Raw genomic sequence first — 19,423 nt, forward strand, 5'->3', positions numbered from 1 at the left:
AACGTTTTGAGAGAGAGAGAGAGAGAGAGAGAGAGAGAGAGAGAGAGTAATTGTCGTGAAGTGAGTGCTTCCGTTGGAAGAGGGATGAGGTCGTTAGTTTGTTTACTGGCGCTGTCTGTCTGTGGAATATGTGTGAGGATTTTCGGTTTTGAAGGAGTCTTTAGTCAGAGCTAGTGCCGGTCAGTGGTTCTGTGTGGGACAGTTTTGTCGTATGCTTTTCTAGGAGTTGTTGGTTTCTTGTTGTGTGTGCTGTTTATTTGTGTGTGTGTTCTGTTCTTTTTTGTATTTCCTGTTGTGTTTGTGGTTGTTTGCGGTTGTGGTTGCTGTGTGACCTTTATCCATCTCCAGCAAACCGAAGATCAGGGTGAGTGTTGTTTGTTGTTTTGTTTGTGGAGTTCTAGAATTCCGCCACATAATATTTGGCGCCCAACGTAGGGCAGCTGGTACACCAGCTGCAATTGAGGTGGTGGCTGGTAGTGTGACTGAAGAGAAGGATGGAAGAGGAACTGGTAAGGTTGGAGAGAGGAACACGTGGTTGAGGGGTGAATGAGAGATTGAGGAGTCAGTTGGAGGAGGTGGAGGGAATACTAAGAAGTGCAAAAGAAGAAATGAAAGGAGATGAAAGAGTCAGAAGAGAGGATGGAAGAGGATGGATAAAAGTTGGAGGGGAATGATGAAAGGTGTGGAAGAAATGGTGAAAGGTATGTTCAAGGGTGTTTTTGGAGAAGGGCTGTTGGAGGCAGGTTCTCTGGAACGTGTGAAGGGGCAAGAGAAAGAAAACGAGAAGAAGTGAATGGAAGCGTGAGTGATGAAAGTGATATGAATAGGAAGTAAGAAATGAGGGAATGAGAGGCAGGGTAAGGAAAAGGGAATGAAAAGCAGGGAAGGAACAGAGGGAAAGTAAGGATAAGTCAGGGAAGAAAAAGGGAAGAAGGGAAAGGAAAGAAACTGGTAAGAAGGGAAAGAAGTGGGAAAGGCAGGAAAGAAGGAGGGGGTGAAGGGCAGTAGTGATAGTGAGGTGGATGGAGGTGAGTGGATAAAAGAGGGGGAAGAAGAGTGTAATGAGTAAGATGAATGTAAGTGCAGAAGTGGACTCTTTGTATTCGAAGAGGGTATGAAAGGACAGAGCTAAAGTAGCGAGAGTGAGAGTGAAAGAGAAAGAAGTGAGAAAGGCTATGTATGTGAGGGAGGTACCGGTGTGAAAAGTATAATGAGTATGGAAGTAGGATGTGCATGATTTCTTTAGGGAGTATGAAAGGTTTTGTCAGGATAAGTATGGGGGAAAGTAAAGAGAGTATGGGCACGAGAATTAGGAGAGTATTTGACTGGGTTTTACGACATGTATAGGGTTATTATGAGTGTGGGAGATGTTGAGTATGACAAGGTGAAAGCTAGATTAGTTGAGCAAGCGAGCGTATGAAAGCGTGTGTTAAGTATAAGAGAAGAATGAATTTGATGAGGCAAGAATGAGCTGGGGAAACCTTGTCACTGTATGGCTTGTAGGCTGAGACGTTGGCAAGGAAGAAGTTTGGGGATGATGGGATAGATGAATGTAAGGAGTTAGTACGGAAGTTGTTAGGGACAGTGCCAGATGGAGTTAGAGAATTTGTGAACTTAAGGGAAGGGAGAAGAAAAGATGGACGAATGAAGGTTGACTTGGGGAGAAATTTTTGGAAATGTAGAAGATTATGAGCTTGACAGGGTTATAAAAGAGAGCAGAAGTGTAAGTGTAAGGGCTGGGGTAGATGAGAAGGTACCAGAGTTCGGAGCTTTAGGGATGAAGTGTTGAGGGGCCCAATGAGAATGGCCGTAGTGTAATAGATAGGAGTGTGTAAGAGCAAGTAATGTGGAGGTGCCAGGGAGGACGAATGATGGGTTTGTAAGGGAACAACGGTTGGACGGGTTAGGGATATTAGTGTACAAAGGGGAAGGTCGATGAGTGGAAGTGAAGAAGTGTTTTAGATGTGAAAGGAAGGACATACAAAGAATGAGGTGTAGGTGGGCTTTAGGAGGCGTGTTTTGGTGTGGGCAACCGACATTTGGTAAGGGATTAATACGAAGATAGGGGGTTAAATGCTACAGGTGCGGACAGGTGGGTCATATTGCTAATGGTTGTAGGGGTACCCGAAAGTGAATGTAATATGTGGCAACTGTGGTAAGAGGGCATTATGCGAGAATGTGTTCCAGAACCAGAGCGAAGTGTGACGAATGTGGAATGGAAGGGCATGTATCAAGTGTGTGTAGACGAAAGAGGGTGACTGTGACAGCGACCAAAACTGAGTGTGAAGGGGTTCAAATGGGTGGATCCTCCTCCAGGATGCAAGCGGTCTGCGATGCGATGCATGTACGTGAGGGTTGTTGCATGAGGGGGCTTTGCTGGAAAGACTGGGACGAAAGTGCATGAAGCAATTGTTTTGATAGAGTATGGCAGAAAACGTAAGAAAGGGAAGAACGTAAGTGAACGGAATGATCGTAGTTGTGTGATAGGTGTAGTGCCAAAGTGAAATGAGTGATAAAGCGTGTAATGGGATGAATGGGATGGTATGAATAGAACGAGTATAGCATATGCGGGTTTGATATAACTGAGTTGACTGAACGTGGTAGGGTAAGTGAACGGTTGGAGGTGGCAAGTGTAAGAGTAAAGAGAGCGTAGCAGTAATATACGAGTGATTGAAAGCATGAATGAATCGTTGCAAGAATTGGAAAGGTCAATGAGCGAATGGGATGGGTTAGTTGAAGAATTGGGGGAGGTATTTGGGAACGAGTTAGAGGGTATAGATGAGATTGTGGATGAAATTGCTGAGAGTGGTAATAGTGAAGAAGATAGCGTAATCTGAGAGAGAATGGAGAGAAGATGAGTTTGAATGTTGCTAGAAGAGAAAATGATTCTGAGAGAATGATTGGAGTGCGCGAACGCGATCTAGAGGGACCTGCTAGTGAGCATCCATGGGTGTTGTTCTATGTATAAGCGATTTGAAAGAGGTGTGAAAGGTGTTGGTTGGGAAATGCTAAAAGGGGAGAAATATAGAGGGATGAATAAATTTGTTTTATTTAGCATTTCCCAACGTTTTGAGAGAGAGAGAGAGAGAGAGAGAGAGAGAGTAATTGTCGTGAAGTGAGTGCTTCGGTTGTTGGAAGAGGGATGAGGTCGTTGGTTTGTTTACGGGCGCTGTCTGTCTGTGGAATATGTGTGAGAGATTTTTCGGTTTTTGGAAGGTCTTTAGTCAGAGCTAGTGCCGGTCAGTGGTTCTTGTGTGGGACAGTTTTTGTCGATGCTTTTCTGGGAGTTGTTGGTTTTCTTGTTGTGTGCTGTTTATTTGTGTGTGTTTCTGTTTCTTTTTTGTATTTCTTGTTGTGTTTGTGGTTGTTTGCGTGTTGTGGTTGTTGCGGCAGACTTTATCCATCTCCAGCAACCGAAGATCAGGTGAGTGTTGTTTGTTGTTTTGTTTGTGGGTTAGAATTCTTGAGACAAATGAGTTCTTGGACTTCACCCCAGTGGGAGAAGTATAGTAATGGAGGAGGAAGGCAAGGAAGATTTTGCCAAGTTCATACCGGGTTATCACTTCCCCAGTGACATTACCGAATCCATATGTTCTTTCTTACTACCAACTACCATTGCCGAATCCATCATGTCCTTTCTTTCTTACTACCAACTACCATTGCTGAATCCATCATGTTCTTTCTTCTTTCTTACAACCAACAACCATTCCTCTTCCCCTATACTGTACCTGGCTTCTCCCTGCCTAGGAAGGTTAAATAACCCATAACCTACAAAACCCATTCATCCCTATCTGAGGATGAGGAAGCCCATAGAGAATTCCTCTTCTTAGACTACTTCTGTAAAACTTATCCATTTTTTAATATTCCAGGTAGTCTGTCACTTGCTGCCTTCCTGGTCTGCTGCTCTGCTGAAGTTCTGGTGTGTTTCTTAGAAATACAGGTGATCGTGCAGTTGCTGTGGTGATGACTATTGTGCTTCTACCCACCAGCCTCAACCACCCATCCAGTATGCAGGACTACTAAGTTGGAAAAAATCAGAAAAAATTAAGATGTGTTCTTGCTATTCTTTCTCCATGTCATAGTCAGTGTCATCCTCCTAGTTCTGTCATTGTCTTTCCTCCTCCTTGTCCTGGATTCTCCTCAGCATAGGAAGGAGAGTTTCAGGAAGAGTCCAGGTGGACTTCCTCCAATCATGGCAGGAGAGCAGAGGAGCCAGTTCATGCCAGTTATTACTGAAGCTCAGACAGGGCTAGAGCTACAATGCATGCCCACTTGGACACGAAGACTGCCTCCTTGCTCCCTCTACCAACTGGATCTGCAGACCAGGTGCAGGTTTCAGCTTGGAGTAGCGTCCCCCTCTAGTAGCTGTGCTGAGTTTCAGTGAGGTGAGTTTGCACAACCTGTTTGCTTTGCATACCATGCTCAGTCCCTGGGCTATACACAGGTGAGAATAGGACAGGCTCTCCCTCACATCCATCTTCAGGGGGATGTAGAAAGAGTCCTGTATATACTTTTCGCTTGGCACACTAGCACTCACCGGTGCACTTGCAATCTGAGCTTTTTCACTGAATTAAGATCCCCATTGATCTCTTCTACCTCCTGTAGACACAATTCACCACACAGGCATGAGAGAGAGGTAGTGCAACTCTCACTCCTCTCCTTGGTTCCGTACTTGGTTGCAACTTTGTATTGGAGCTGAGGTGCTTTATGTCAAGGTCCAAACTTTGTTCGTATTGTGGAACTGTAGCGCCTGTCTGCCTTCTCCACTGAGAAGCTCATCTAGTACTGGACGGAAATGGGAGTAAGAGAGGTAGCAGAAGTTTGGTTTGGCCTCCTCCTCTCCAGGAGAGGAAGTACCTCAGACTTCTGAAGATTCTTCAGGTATTGAGAGACCTACTCTGGAACCCCTTCAGGCCAAGTTACAGCAGTGTTGTAAGAAGGATATTTCACACTGTTCATGATTTCATAAACAGAGTTAGTCTCTGGCCAGCACCATGTTAGGGGGGTGAAACCATTGTTTCAGTGCCATTGTCTCCAGCTGATTGAGCAATTCCTTTCTGCCACTTTCACGCAGCCGAGGACTACACGTTGGAGGACGTGGTGGCTTCTCTCTAGTTGGATTCATCAGACAAACAACCTCCCCCTCGAGAGACTCCATCAGGAGGGCCTCCTCTTCAATGCTGTGTAGGCCCTTACATACTTGGCACTCCAGGTATCCTGATGTATCTGGTTCTGTGAATGAAAGAGAGTATTCTCACCTTGCTTTCCTGTTAAGTGTCTCATGAAAGTAGACTCTTTCTGTGGAATAGTTTGTTGTTGGGTTCACCTCTTTTATTTTCTGCTTCATCGGGAGGACTCTTAGAACTCTGTATTCAGTCATGCAGGGTCCTTCAAACCCTCCCAGGGGCTGAAGGCACCCTTCTCTGAAACCTTAGGTTCAGCATAGCCCTTGACATATGGTGTGCTGAGGAAACCCTAGCTTCAGAAGCCCAGACAGGAGTAACAATCTTCTTCCTCTTCCAGGAAGGACAGGGAGCTTTCACAGCCCTTTCATCCTCCCTTCTCCAGCCATTCCAAGAAGTGAGGGAAAGGGAAGAAAGGAAGAAGTCATTGAAAATGTCAATTTCCCTTCCCTACTGCCACACCACTGCCACAAGTGGGTGGAGCTGCTTGTCCTGCCATTAGGTAAAGTGGAAGCAACAAGAAGCAGAGCTGTGGGTTGTATCACTCCTTCAGGAAGGATACATGCTTCTGTTCAAAGATGTCCATTCTCCCCTTTCTGGACACACTGATGTGTTCCTGACTCACCCTCCAGATTAGTGGAAATCTCAGGCCTTGTTGACAGAAGTGGAAGCAATGACAGAGAAAGGCGCTATTTTATTCATAAATCATCGGGCTTTGGGATTTATAGCTGCATTTTCCTTGTAGAAGGCAACTGGTGATGGATCAGTCACAACCTCTCAGGATTGAATAAGACCAGCAGACTTGATTCACAATGGAAACTGCAAGTTTGATGTTGGAATTCCAGCAGAGGTGGATTGCATACTTTCAATACCCCTTCAGGATGCATACTTTCAAGTACTCATTCATCAGCACCAGGACTCTCGGAAGTACCTCTGCTTTGTCTGCCAAATGACAAAAATTTAAGTAACCTGTATTTTTCCTGACATACAAACCTGAGGTCTTTACCATGGGATTTACTTTCAGCGCAAGTTCAACCGGCTGGTTAACTAAAAAAACAAGGTGGTTATTGGTAGTTTGGTTGCCAATGGTAGGGGAGAGCAGCCCTCATCCTAATCGGCACGACTACACTTTATCTTTTGGCCCAGGTAGCAACGAGGGGTGGCTATGAGGTGGGCCAATTATGTAAGACCTCAGGTTTGTATGTTAGGAAAAATACAAATTACTTTCAAAATTTGTCATTTGTTCCTACTTGTATACAAACCTTGGTCTTTACATATGAGACTCTTACTTCTAGTGGGAGGATTCTGAGCAAATCTCTGAACTGGATAGGTAGTTCACCTCACCTTTGGGCTTCTCTTCCTGGTCATGTAAGAGCATAGGAAGGAGACCCATGCCTCTGATCTGTTGAACATATGTGATGTTCAACTGCCAGACTTCTGAGCCTTCAGTTAATGGGATGGACATCATTGATTCAAAGAAAGTCTGGGATGAACCCATATTGTCAGAGATAATATGGGTTTATTCATTGTCAGTCCCTCTCTCCCTTACTAGAGAAGGTAAGACTGGCATCTATTATCCAAACTGAGCTAGATTATAGATAGGATACTCAGTCATCTAGAACACCTGCATGCATGCCCATCCAGTATGTGACGGCTTGCTACACACACCCACACACCACTGGACAGGGACACACACACACAACCTTCGGCAGTCAGACACCTATCCACCTTCCTTCAGGAGCTGGGTGAACTGCTGTACATGACTGCTGAAGAGCCACCACAGAACCCAAGGAAATGTCCAAGGATCTATGGGCAACGTCCCAAAGGTAAAATGGAGGAAAATGTGGTCTGTCATGACCACATTCCAGTCCTAATACCTGTCTGACAGGCTCTTCCTGAAAGCTGGGCAGACCAATACCCTGACCTTGCGAAATTTCGCCTGAACATACTGTGTCCACCACTTCAGCTGTGGAGGTCGCCCATTTGATCATCAATGAAGTCAAATGAAATGATGCACTTGGATGCGCTTCTTGGCATTGGCCAGAACTAACAAGGAATCGGCCAGCATTCAGAATTGAAGATCAAGTCCTTTAGGTGGTAATGCAGACGCCTGCAGTCACTTCAGCCACCAGGGTCCTTGATTCAGAATGATCATACCTGTTGAACACCCAGCAAATCAGAAAGGATGCTATGCCTTTTCGTCTGACATAGTTTCAAGCCCAATCACAATTAAGTCCATGTCTTTGGTCTTGCATCTTTTGTCGGTTTTTTCTGTCCAGCGACATTTTTGTCCAATTTATTATGATCACTAGTAAATAAACTCTATAAAAAATGGGAATATAAAGAGCAAAAAATCTTTTAAATTTTATTGATAAGATACAAGTAAAATACAGTGATAAAATGTATTAAAAAGCACTTAAGAAAATAATAAGATGTAACTAATGATTTATTATGATCACCAGTAAATAAATTATAAAAAAAGGGAATATCAAGATCAACTAATCACTGAGAATTTTATTGATAGGATACAAGTAAAATACAGTGGAAAATTATTTAAAAGTCATTTAAGAAAAGTAATATATAAGATATAACTAATGATTTATTATGATCACTTAAAATTGATCCAATTATATGCCACATTCCATACACCTATCAGGAATGTGCGGTTCTTCTCTCCTTCATCTAGCACCACGCCTTCTCACACTGCCTATGCACGCAAAGTTGAAGCAATGAATTCAGCAGGCATTTCTTCATCACTCTTTAAATCTTCATAAGCCTCTTTCAACATCTTCAACAGGGAGTAAGGCTAATGCTAAAAACACTGAATTTAAGACTGAATTAAAGAACTCAGTCTGTATGTAGTATTTTTTTGAGCCTAAATCTGTAATTTTTTGAAACAATGATTGGCTCAAATGAAACAAATATGCCACAACAGATGAATTAGGGAATGATAAATTAACTTCCTTGTGCACTGGAAACCTCAAATCTGCCATGATATCAGGATCTGCATTAGGCTGCATAATTTTCAATTGCTCAAAATAATTCATATGTCTGCTTTGTTTTATTCGGCAGTAATGCAGACACCCATGGAAAGCTGTTACCTTTAACTTGTACAAGAATGCAAAACAGTTGAAACCACTGTTCTGGCACAATTTTGAAAGTTCCATCACATGACCAATGACAATAGGATGCCATATCCTGAAGAGCACTTTCTGATGCAAATACTAGTACAATGGCGCTATTGATCCTCGACAATATTCATCAGGTATTTCAAAATTATGTCTAACCACTGCATTAGCTGAAATCCACAATTTTGTCGGCATCTCGAATAGTTCTTGAGAGTATAGGCAACCTGAAGTTGAGCAAGTATTTTCTGTTAGTTCGCGTAAACTTGGCTGCTGTTATACATTGTAACTTCCTTGCTGCTATATGTTTTTCCACTGCTTCGTGCTTTATTTCAGCAAATGCCTTTCTAGCATTTAACGAATCTACATCAAGCTGGATGAAGGTGCTCACTAGAAAAATAAATAATTTTCGGCTCATTGTTTTCCATTACCATGTGATTCGCTGACGCGCCTTCTTTTCTCACATCTCCAATATTCTTTTCCTAGTTTTACTGTATATTGCTTGAATGAAAATCATAGGTGTAATTACTTTCATCAACTACTTTTCTTTTGTTCTTGGTCAACACAATGAACTTTGCCATTTCAGGATGGGCAAATTCAGAAAGTTTACATTACGTTTTAGCAATTTCTGTATGCAGTACCAAACTTGAGAGAGAATGAGTACAGTATACTGTACTACTTTATCATAAGCTTTTAACAATACAATAACAACTTGTAAAAGAGAAGAAAAGAGAAGGGTAATAACAATCCTTTAATGAGGCTCGTTAAAGGAAGAGAACAGCAATAAGATTCCTTTCATGAGGCTCTTTATAGTGTTTTCTAAGGAGTTTGTTTACAATTGGACAAAAAGTCAGACAAAAAATCACCTGACAAAAAGACGCAAGACCAAAAGACATGGACAACATGATGTCGGACGAAAAGTCGGGTCACGATCAGACAGAACGGCAGGAAGGCATAGCCTCAAGACTTGTACCATGGATGCGAAAGACATCTCATAGATGCCAACAGCATCTGGTATTCCCAGTCAGTCACCCATCCAAGTACTGACCAGACCCTACGTTGCTTAACTTCGCTGATCGGACAAGAAGCAGTGCTTTCAACATGGTATGGCTATTGGCCGTTTATGCCAAAGGTCCGGAAAGACAAAGCCAAACAGTTAAGAGCTTCGGTGTCTCGAGATTGAAGGTCTAATAATCCTTCGGAATGTAGAGGTGCCGAGATCAACTACCCCTAACACTGAACCTAGAGACTGAAATTGTCTGTCATTACATCTGTCTTGCCTGGAATGTGTCTGACCACTGTGCTGAGTATGCTACTGTCCTTCCGTGCACCTGCACCGTCAATATGAGGAGATGAAAGGACACTAGCCCCCATTTTTACTGCCCATGGAACTATCGTGGTACTGTTGCTTATCAACACCATGGAGTACCTATCCTCAGATCCTGAGGCTTTTGAAGAGGTAAGAAGTTCCAGGATATTTAAGTGCAGGTGACTGCCGTTCTGGTCGATGCTTTGAGGCACGAAGTTTCAGGAGAGGGAGCATGTAATGACACTCCAAAGGAGATACCTGTCATCTATCTTTCCCTGAGAGAGGACGGGAAGGAACAGGGAGCCCCTTGTCGAAAACCAAGACCCCCTCAATCTGCATTGAAGGGAATGAAGGAGAAACAGCCCATGAAGAACTGGCCTCCCCGGTGGTGATCAGTGACCAAGTATGGCTTGCAACTGCCGAGCTGGTTGCCCCTGTTGAGACCAGGACAACCTTGCTGCTGTATGTTAGCCTTGCAGATATTCTTGCTTGGGTGAGAGTTCAGACTTCTCAAGTACATGCAACTCTCAGGCTGTGACCAAATCTGAGAAGTGGATCCTGTCTTAGAGACATACCCTGAACGAGGTTGCCCTAGTCAAAGCCAAGGTGAGAAGTCATGTGAATACTTTGGGAGAGGTCAGAAGCTCACAACAGAGATGGGCATGGAGCCTTCTGCTCTGAAGGGGTATGAAATCTCCATGGGATATGAAGTGGAGAGACTTGCAGTAGGATTGAAGGAAGGGTGAGTATTGGAAATACTCGTCCCTCAAACCAACGAAGGAATCAAGTTGGACTCCCTGATGGTTGCGAGTACAGAGTGTGTCATTTCTATTTGAACCTAGTCTGTTGAAATGGGTCGGGGAAGAAAGATCTGTGACTGGTTTCCAATTACCCATCACTTTATCTTTGTATTTTGAGAGTAGTGGTAGGAACTCGAAGGGAAGTTGATATCCTACAGAAGGACATCTACTACCCAGGTTTCAGACACTGTAATATGATGCTTAAGGCTATGGGCACTCCTCCACCAGTGGCCGCACATGGGGAGGAAAGCTGTCTTAGCATCTCATACCTTCCTCTTACCTTTACTTCCCCGGGAAGGGAAGAGGGTTGAAAGGGACACCTTCAATTACTTCTGTGATCCCAAAGGGACCGAAGTACTTCATTGACCTCTCTTGAATCTATTGCAAAACTTGGTTGTACACACAGGACCAGTCAACACAGGTCAAAACAGAGTAAAAACCTGACCCCTGCAAATAGAATAAAAAGGATGTCTAGAAGATCTTCACTGTTTACTCTTTCTGAGAAGAATATGCAATGAGAGGCATTTCTGATTTCTGGTGAAGGAGAGAAAGAACAAGAAGGAATGGCAGCATCCAACGCCACTGGAGGCACAAAGCCTTCCCATGACAGAACAGCCGATTTCCTCTTGCATCTTCTTTCTACCAAAACGCTTCCATTGCTCCAGAGACCAATCACAACTCTCTTAACAGGGGTTACACATATTGCAATCATTTGATCCGCATCTGCTACAATTTGAATGAGGATCAGTACCAAGAAAAGCTAGATAACGAAAAAAAGACATTTCTTCTGAGGTCTAGCCTTCTTAGATGATTCATTGGTTTGCATCTCGAATGCAAATACACACAAAATAACACACACATCTTCACAAATGTATGACAAAAACACAGAATAGGACCAGAATGCCAAGGCAAAGAATGAATCAGAAGTGTGTCAAAAACCGGCTTCTAAGCTAGAAAGGGCACTGGTGCGTCACAGTATATGTGAAGGGGGAAAGAGATCAGGCGCTGCCTACTCTCTCCCCCCATTGGCTAATGCACTTAAGCCACCGACCTTATTCTATTTGTAAACCAGATTCAGCTTGCACTTTGAGATTTTCCCCATACATAAAGACCAAAGGTTTGTTTTGTGTAAGAACAACTTCAAGTTATACTAACTACAGTAATGAACATCTAAATAGGAGAGATCAGATATTAACTGTACGGTACAGGCAGTCCCCAGTTATCGGCAGGGTCCCCTTCTAAGAATGTGATTAACCAAAAATTGGCGATTTCGGCGCTTTTTCTGCAATTTTCGGGGTTTATCGGTGCCAAAAAGCACTGATTTTTTATTATCAGCACCTCTGTTAGGTATGTATCGGCGCCATTACCTAATTATTGGCGCCGTTAAGCAGAAATCGATGACTTTTAGTGCCGAAAATTGCCAATTTTTGTCGGCCTAGTTAACCACCATCCAAACGGATCACCACTATGCCGGGAACCCGCCATCAACCAGGGACTGCCTGTAGTGGCTGTTTTCACACAAAAAATATAGCCTTCAAAGCAGTTCCTGTTTGTGGATACATGAAAAGTTCTTTAACATAGCGATATACTGTAATCACAATTCTCTACAGGCAGTCTGTAGTTGCTGGCAATCCGGTTTTCGGGCTTGTAGCGATCGTGGCAATTTCGGCACGAAGCTCCGCCGATTTCGCTTATCAGAGCGATAATTGGGTATTGGTGCTGATACATGTACCTAACAGAAGCGCGATAACGAAAATAAGTGCTTTTTTTGACACCCGATAAACAATAACTTTCATAAAAGTCGCGAAAATCACCGATTTTCAGTTAGCAGCAGTTTTTGGTTATCATCACCCTTAGAAGCGGAACCTCGCCCGATAACCGATTAATCTCTTTAACCCTTAAACGCCTACTGGATGTATCGCCCGTCGACTAAAATTGTCTGTTGGGTGCCAAGTGGGCGTACGTGCGTTGACTACAAAAATTTCAACCTTTGGTCAACGACTCGACCAAGAAATGGTCGAAAAGCAATTATAAGCTAAAACTCTTACATTCTAGTAATATTCAATCATGTACCTTCATTTTACAACAAATTGGAAGTCTCTAGCATGTTCAATATTTCCGTTATTTTAGATTTTTAAAAAAGCTTTCTTCATGCAAAAGGTAACTCGGCGAAAAATTTCAGAAATTCTTTCGTCATTTGCTTAATTTTTACTGTTCTATATTAGCCATTACATAAAGTTTTATATATGAAAATGTACGCAATTCCATATAAACTACAACAAAAATACAACCCATGGTTGCCAGCTTTTATCAGTTGGAAATATTTTCATATAAACCACGTAACTACAAAAATTTCAACGCTGGTCAACGACTCACCGAAATGGTAAAACGAAATTGTAAAACTCTTACATTCTATAATATTTCAATCATTTTACTTTCATTTTGCAGCAATTGGAAGTCTCTAGCACAATATTTTTGATTTATGGTGAATTTTAGAAAAAACATTTTTCCTTACATCCATGCCAAATTCTTTATTGAGCGTTGTCGTAATGTTTGCACCATTTTACTAATGGTCGTTACGTAAAGTTTTATATGTAAATGTGTGCAATTTCATGTAGAATACAACAGAAAATAACTCATGGTTGTAGCTTTTTATCAGTTTTGAAATATTTTCATATAAATCACGATAACTGCGAATTCAACCTTGGTCAACTTTAACTCGACCGAAATGGTCAAAAAACGTAATTATAAGCTAAAACTCTTACATTCTAGTAATATTCAATCATTTACCTTCATTTTGCAACAAACTGGAAGTCTCTAGCAGTATTTCGATTTATGGTGAATTTCTGAAAAAAAAAAAAACATGCACGTCTGCAGTGATAACTCAGCCAAACATCTGCAAATTCTTTAAATCCGCGTTGTTGTAATGTTTGCATCGTTTTACATTAGTCGTTACATAAACTTTTATATATAAATCGTAATGACATTTCATGTAGAATACAACAGAAAATAGCTCATGGTTGTAGCTTTATCCCAGTTTTGAAATATTTTCACATAAATCACGATAACTGCCAAAATTTCAACCTTGGTCAACTTTAACTCGACCGAAATGGTAAAAAAACGCAATTATAAAGCTAAAACTCTTAAATTCTAATATTCAATCGTTTTACCTTCATTTTGCAATAAACTGGAAGTCTCTACTGCAATATTTCGATTTATAGTGAATTTTTGAAAAAAACATTTCCTTCTCATCTCTTGCGATAACTCAGCCGAACATCTCAGAAATTCTTTCTCAATTTAATAATAATCTTTTACAGTTTTATATTAGTCGTTACATAAACTTTATATATATGAAAATGTGCGCAATTTCATGTACAATACAACAGAAAATAACTCATGGTTGTACCTTTTATCAGTTTTGAAAATATTTTCCCCTATAAATCACGATAAATAGAAAAATTCGACTTTCCGGTCAATTTTAGCACAAACCAAAATGGTCGAAAACTGCAATTAGCAGCTAAAACACTTACAGTCTAGTAATTTTCAATCAATTAACTTCATTTTTTCAACAAAGTAATTTCAATCAATTCTCTTTCAACAGGCGGAAGTCTCTAGCACAATATTTGATTTATGGTGAATTTTTTTAAAACATTTTTACGTCCAGTGTGCGAATTCATGCATCTTTTGCTGATAATATTCTCTCTGTATTGCTTTGATCGTTTACAATTTTGTTATATACAAAATCATTACAATTTATGTACAATACAACTAAAACAAAATAACTCATTACCTTGCCGTTTGCTCACTGGCGCGATTTGTATAAATTATATATGTTTTTTGCGCTGTCATATATTCCAATATATATGATAATGATATTTTTTCATTTCTGATGGTTGCATACTAAACTTCAGGCAATGCCCAAAAAATGAGCAAATGAACTCTTAATCTTAAAAACTAAGCGTGCTGTGATTTTTGAAAAAATGTTTTCAGCGTCAGTAGCTAACTCACGGCGAAACGCCGCGGCATGAGGAAATTTTTGTAAATAGAGGCTCCAGTGTTTAAAGGTTAAATGCTATTGTACTGTGTTCACGCAAATTTATGTTTTTTTAATAACAAGGCAGCCAAACTGGCAGTGTACTCACCTTGATAGAAGATGCAAATATCCTGGAGAGTTCACTGTAACTACCTGTTAAGCCATACTGAATATTTTTAGCCCTCTTACAGATGACTTTGACAGTGAAATTATATAAACTGTTTTAGGATGAGATTTTCTGTGAATACTAAATGTCACTAATTAGTTTTGTTGTTTTGTGACTAAATGCTTTTCAAGATAAAATTATATATCTAGTGGTAAATATGAGACTTTATAAAAATGTACAACAAAAATTGCAGAAAAACTATGCTGGTTTGGAAGCTGAAATACCTAGATTCAATGCTGCTATACATTTACTAGTCTCTGGCATTTGCAAAGATGCGGCTCAGGACTTGCTGTCACAGACATTCTAGGTTATCAGTTGTATGTACCAAACATGAACAAATATAGATTAAGAGGCCCAACAAAGACTAGAATAGTCCTCCATTATACAGCAGAAGGGTTGCAAGCCAACCTCTGCAAAGTTCCTGCAATGCAAACAAAAAAGACATTTAGAAGTACAGGATGCATACCAAAAAAATTTTGACAGAGAACAAATTACAGTAAACTGTACAAGTATTTAAGAAAGTTACTGACTAGTTTACTGGGTTCCACTAAGACAATAGAAAAAAAAAACTCTGCAGAAATGCTGAATACAGAGTCTTGCATTTCTTTTAATAGTTATCAATTCCAAATTAGGCTAAAAGGGATTTTGACAGAGGAAAAATCTATTTCTGAGAAGTCCCATCACCCGGTGAAATTCCATTACAGCACGAATTTCGGTATAACAATGCTAGATATACCAGAAAAAAGCTTTCCAGGAAAGCTGGTTACTACCCCAGTCGATGCGTCTTCTAGGAAGGCGTCGGTATAATGAAGTGGTAAAATACCACTACCTACGGAAATATACTCGAAAGATCTCTCTTATCAAAACCCCGTATAAAGCGGTGAGCTGTTGGCTCTCCACACTCAACACCCGCCAGGACAGGCGACACCAACCACCTACTTCATTCATGCTAACACTAACCCCAGACGGCATGTACAGAAGTAGGAGAGTACTGACTCAGTCAGGGAGGGTACCGGGTGACACGGACCTTCCTCAGAAATAGATTTTCCTCTCATCAAATCCCTTTTCAAGTCAGTCCGTGTCAGCTTGATTGAAATAGTGATAGAGAATCATGCCAAGACTACTACTACTGGAAAAAAGGGGGTAATCTGAAGAAAAAGCAAAATTGTAACGAAAATTAATTTAATCAAGCAATCTCTTTCATGAAGCAAGAATACTTAAAGTAAGGTAACTTAAGTCTAAGGCACACATCAAAAAACTTAACACTATAAAACTGGGGTCCCGGTCTGATGGGAAAAACCTCAAAATCTTAAAATTACTTAAAGTAGTGACATGTAAATGTGCACAGAACAAAAAAAAACCTTAAAACTATATGACAAACTTAGGCTAAACATACAAGAAGCAGACTAATGAAATAACTTACATACAAATATCCAAGTGCGTGGAGCCAAATAAAACTGTCAGTACCCATAGCCCGAAAAAACAATTATGGCTAGTCAGATTACCAGTTTTCCATCATCAAATACAAATACATCAATATGAGGGGGCTAGGCAGTGAGGCATAAACAACCAGGGAGAATAAGCAGAGAAGTAAATGAGGCAGGCGGGCGGGGGAAAAGGAAAGGATAAGAAATGATTATTTAAGGTGGGAGATGACACTTCCCACTGCTATTGTAGAATATTTCAGAGCTTGGTGATTTTTAAATAGTGGCGTTTAAACACTGAGGTGATTTTAACCGTGTATTTTGATAACTCTGAAAGTCCATATTATGAAAATAATTAATAGAAGTAGCAACTGCTCAGAATATCATGAACACAGGGACTGAGTCTGGGTTGGCTTGTTTAATGAAATACAGGGTTTGTGCCTTATAGCGTTCAGAGAAAGAGTACCACCTTTTTCTCTGATAAAAAGAGGACCGACTTACTCTGTAGGTTCTTGAGGTAAAAGATTTAAGTGTATGGACTGGACATAAAGATTGATCTTGAGCACCACCTTCAAGGAGACCACCTGTCCTGTGGGTCTTAGTTCTTAGCTAAAAATCTAGGGTCAGGGAGAAGGACCTCTCCAGATGGGGAGGGAAGTTAACAAAACTATCACCCTCTGTGCAGAGCCGACAGCTCTGAGATTCTAGCACCTGAAGACCAAACTAATAAAAATAAAGTTTTCCTTAACAGATCTAGTAAGAGCAATGGAAGTTATCCAACTCTGATGCTAACTTAAGGACATCATTGAGAACAAGTAACGAATGTGACCCGAGATACTGGTCTCAGGCAATGCTCTGGGGATGGATGAAAAATAGGAATCAAGGTGATTTTAAAGCAGTAAAAAATACTTTCTTTCAGCCGACTTGACTGTGGTAATAGTGGCGGGAGCCAGGCCTTTCTCAAACAGTGACCTAAAGAAGGAAACTCCTAGTTAGTGCGTCATGATTTTGGCTTCAGATGCTTTCCAGGAAGGAGGCTAACTTTTTGACTGCTGAGTCATATTGTCTAATAGTAGAATCTCTTTATCTGATTCTAAAAACAGAGTGTTGACAAGGTCAATGTTTGCTCCTTTTTGAGCCTACGAACTTTATAAAGTCCATAAAACTAGAGGCATTCTTGAGATTCTTGAGGCTGTTACAGTCTTAGTTTTGTACTGTCTGGGTCAGAATGGGCTTGGGAATCCGAAGACTCCGTAATCCCAGTTCTGAAGGAGAGGAACCAATTGCTCTTGGCCAGTAAAGGGGCTACTAGGGCTGGTTGACCCTTGAATGTCCTGAGTTTGTGTAATACTTTCAGCAGTAAATTTATTGGAGGAACAGATAAATCTTCTCCCAATTGTTCCAATCTACTGTCATTGCGTCTGTGGCGACGCCTGAGGTCCAGGTTGGGGGCCCACGTAACAGGGGAGCTTGAAGTTGCTCTCCGTTGCGAACAGATCATGGAGGCCCGGAACCGGTGGCAAATCCATTTGAAGATTCGCATCAGGGACCATTCCGTCTCCAACGGGTAGTCTGGACAGAATCCGCCACCGTTCCCGGACTCTCCGCTAGGTGGGTGGCTGGACAGGTGCCAACCGTGCTTGTTCGCCAGGGAGAAGATAGCTACCATTGCTTGGTTTTACTCGACCTGATTTGGAGCTGCAGCCCCTGTTGATGCAATGAACTACCATAAAGCTGTCTACACCAACCTGATATGAATCCGGTTGGAGGCGAATTTTCTTCAGAAGTCAGAAAGACACCATGGCTTCAGGGTATTTATGGAACTGCTGAAACATTGTGGACCATGTTCCTTGTACTTTCTGATTTGGTGAATATCCCCAGCCGCTTAGAGCGTCTGTTGGATAACTAGTGCGGAGGAAATTGAGCGGAACTGTTTTGGACAGGCCCATGACTGTGGTCCAGGCACAGTCTTGTCTTTAAGATTCGAGGATGGGAGACGTGCCTGAGCTTGGCATGTGCTGCGACTCCGCCACACTCTGTTTATGTCTTTTAATTTGGCTTTCAAAGAGCAGGTCTGTACCAAGAGCAAATTGGAGGGACCCGAGGACCCTTTCTTGAGACGACAGGATCTTGATAGATTTTGAGAACCTCTTGGTGAGAGATGCTATCTCTTTCCTCTTGGGAGGCGGGAGAGATAACGTGTGGGAGGACAGATCCCACTGGAGACCCAACCACTGAAACCGGGACTCGGAGTCAGGCGGGACTTCTCCTGTTCAGCTGAAAACCAGTGACTCTGGAGTGATGACTATGGATGTGGCTTCTGACACTCCGGAACAGTTAGTGCCCATATTATCAATCGTCTAGGTGCGCTGCTAGGGGAAATTCCTTGGGACCGGGCTGCTGTACTACCGTGTCCGCCAACTTGGTAAATACCTGGGTGCAATGTTTCAGACCCTGAGGAGCATGACCCTGAAGGGTAGGCTTGATTCAGTCTGAAACAGGGGAACTGCAGGGAAAGTTCCGGCACTTAATCCGAAGACGTGATAATAGGTCTGAAAGATCGATAGAAATTGGTGGCATTTACCAGCGGGTAAGTCGTACCTGAGCTACGTAAGCATGCGAGAAACTTGTGCGCATTTTATGTAGAGATTTAGGCAGCGACAGATCCAGGATCACTCTTTTGCTGATCGGAATCTTTTTTGAACAGTGAATAGCCTGCCTTGAAACTTTAGGTGCCTTGCTTTTCTTTATTGCTCGTTTGTTGAGCAATTCTGTCCAAATCCTGCTAGGATTGATGTGGGTGGCTAGTAAAAATCTGGTTGAGGGGGTCAGCAGTCAGCTCACCCCAGTCCCCCTGGACACAATGCTGTGTGCCCAAGGGCTGAAGGTCCGTGGTCCCTGAACCAGCCACAGGCGACACGCCTACCTCGTTCTCTCAGTGGGAGGAGCGGGTTTATTCCCCTACCACGTCCAGGTCTTCCTCTTGGGGTGGTGTTAGACCTCCTCTGGGGACCTGCCCCTTCCTCCCCTTGCCCTGCTGAGGCCGTAGAAAAACCCACGGCCCCTCATGCTCGCTGAGTTGTATGCTGGTGAGTTGACACATAGCGCCCATGGTTGTGGACCAACACGTACTGTTAGGGTGGGCTTTCAGGGTAGATGGTTGGGCCACTGCCGAGACCGGGGCAGCGGACTACCGCCTGATGGGCCTCTTATGCCTCCTGAGCGTTTGCCTCCTCGTCTGAGGGCCGGCCGATTCTGGGGTCTTGCGTTTATAAGTGCCCAGATGCCCCAGCGAGGCGCGACTCTGATTGGCCCGTGTAGCCTCAGGCATAACGGATGTAACCTCGTCTTCCGGGAAGAGGTTAGGTCCCCAGATCGAGCTG

The 19,423-nt window shown here is 42.3% G+C and overlaps 1 protein-coding gene and 1 non-coding gene across 5 annotated transcripts in view; one reads left to right on the forward strand and one right to left on the reverse strand.

Annotated features, from left to right (window-relative positions):
• LOC136835960 (spondin-1-like) overlaps positions 1–19,423 on the forward strand; it is a 940,271-nt gene that overhangs the window by 907,900 nt on the left and 12,948 nt on the right. The gene's annotated exons all lie outside the window — the stretch shown is intronic.
• LOC136835996 (5S ribosomal RNA) lies at positions 9,308–9,426 on the reverse strand. The gene has a single exon (XR_010852333.1). It is a non-coding gene; the product is annotated as a 5S ribosomal RNA (ribosomal RNA).

This window comes from Macrobrachium rosenbergii, chromosome 55 (assembly GCF_040412425.1).
Source record: "Macrobrachium rosenbergii isolate ZJJX-2024 chromosome 55, ASM4041242v1, whole genome shotgun sequence".
NCBI classification, from domain to species: domain Eukaryota; kingdom Metazoa; phylum Arthropoda; class Malacostraca; order Decapoda; family Palaemonidae; genus Macrobrachium; species Macrobrachium rosenbergii.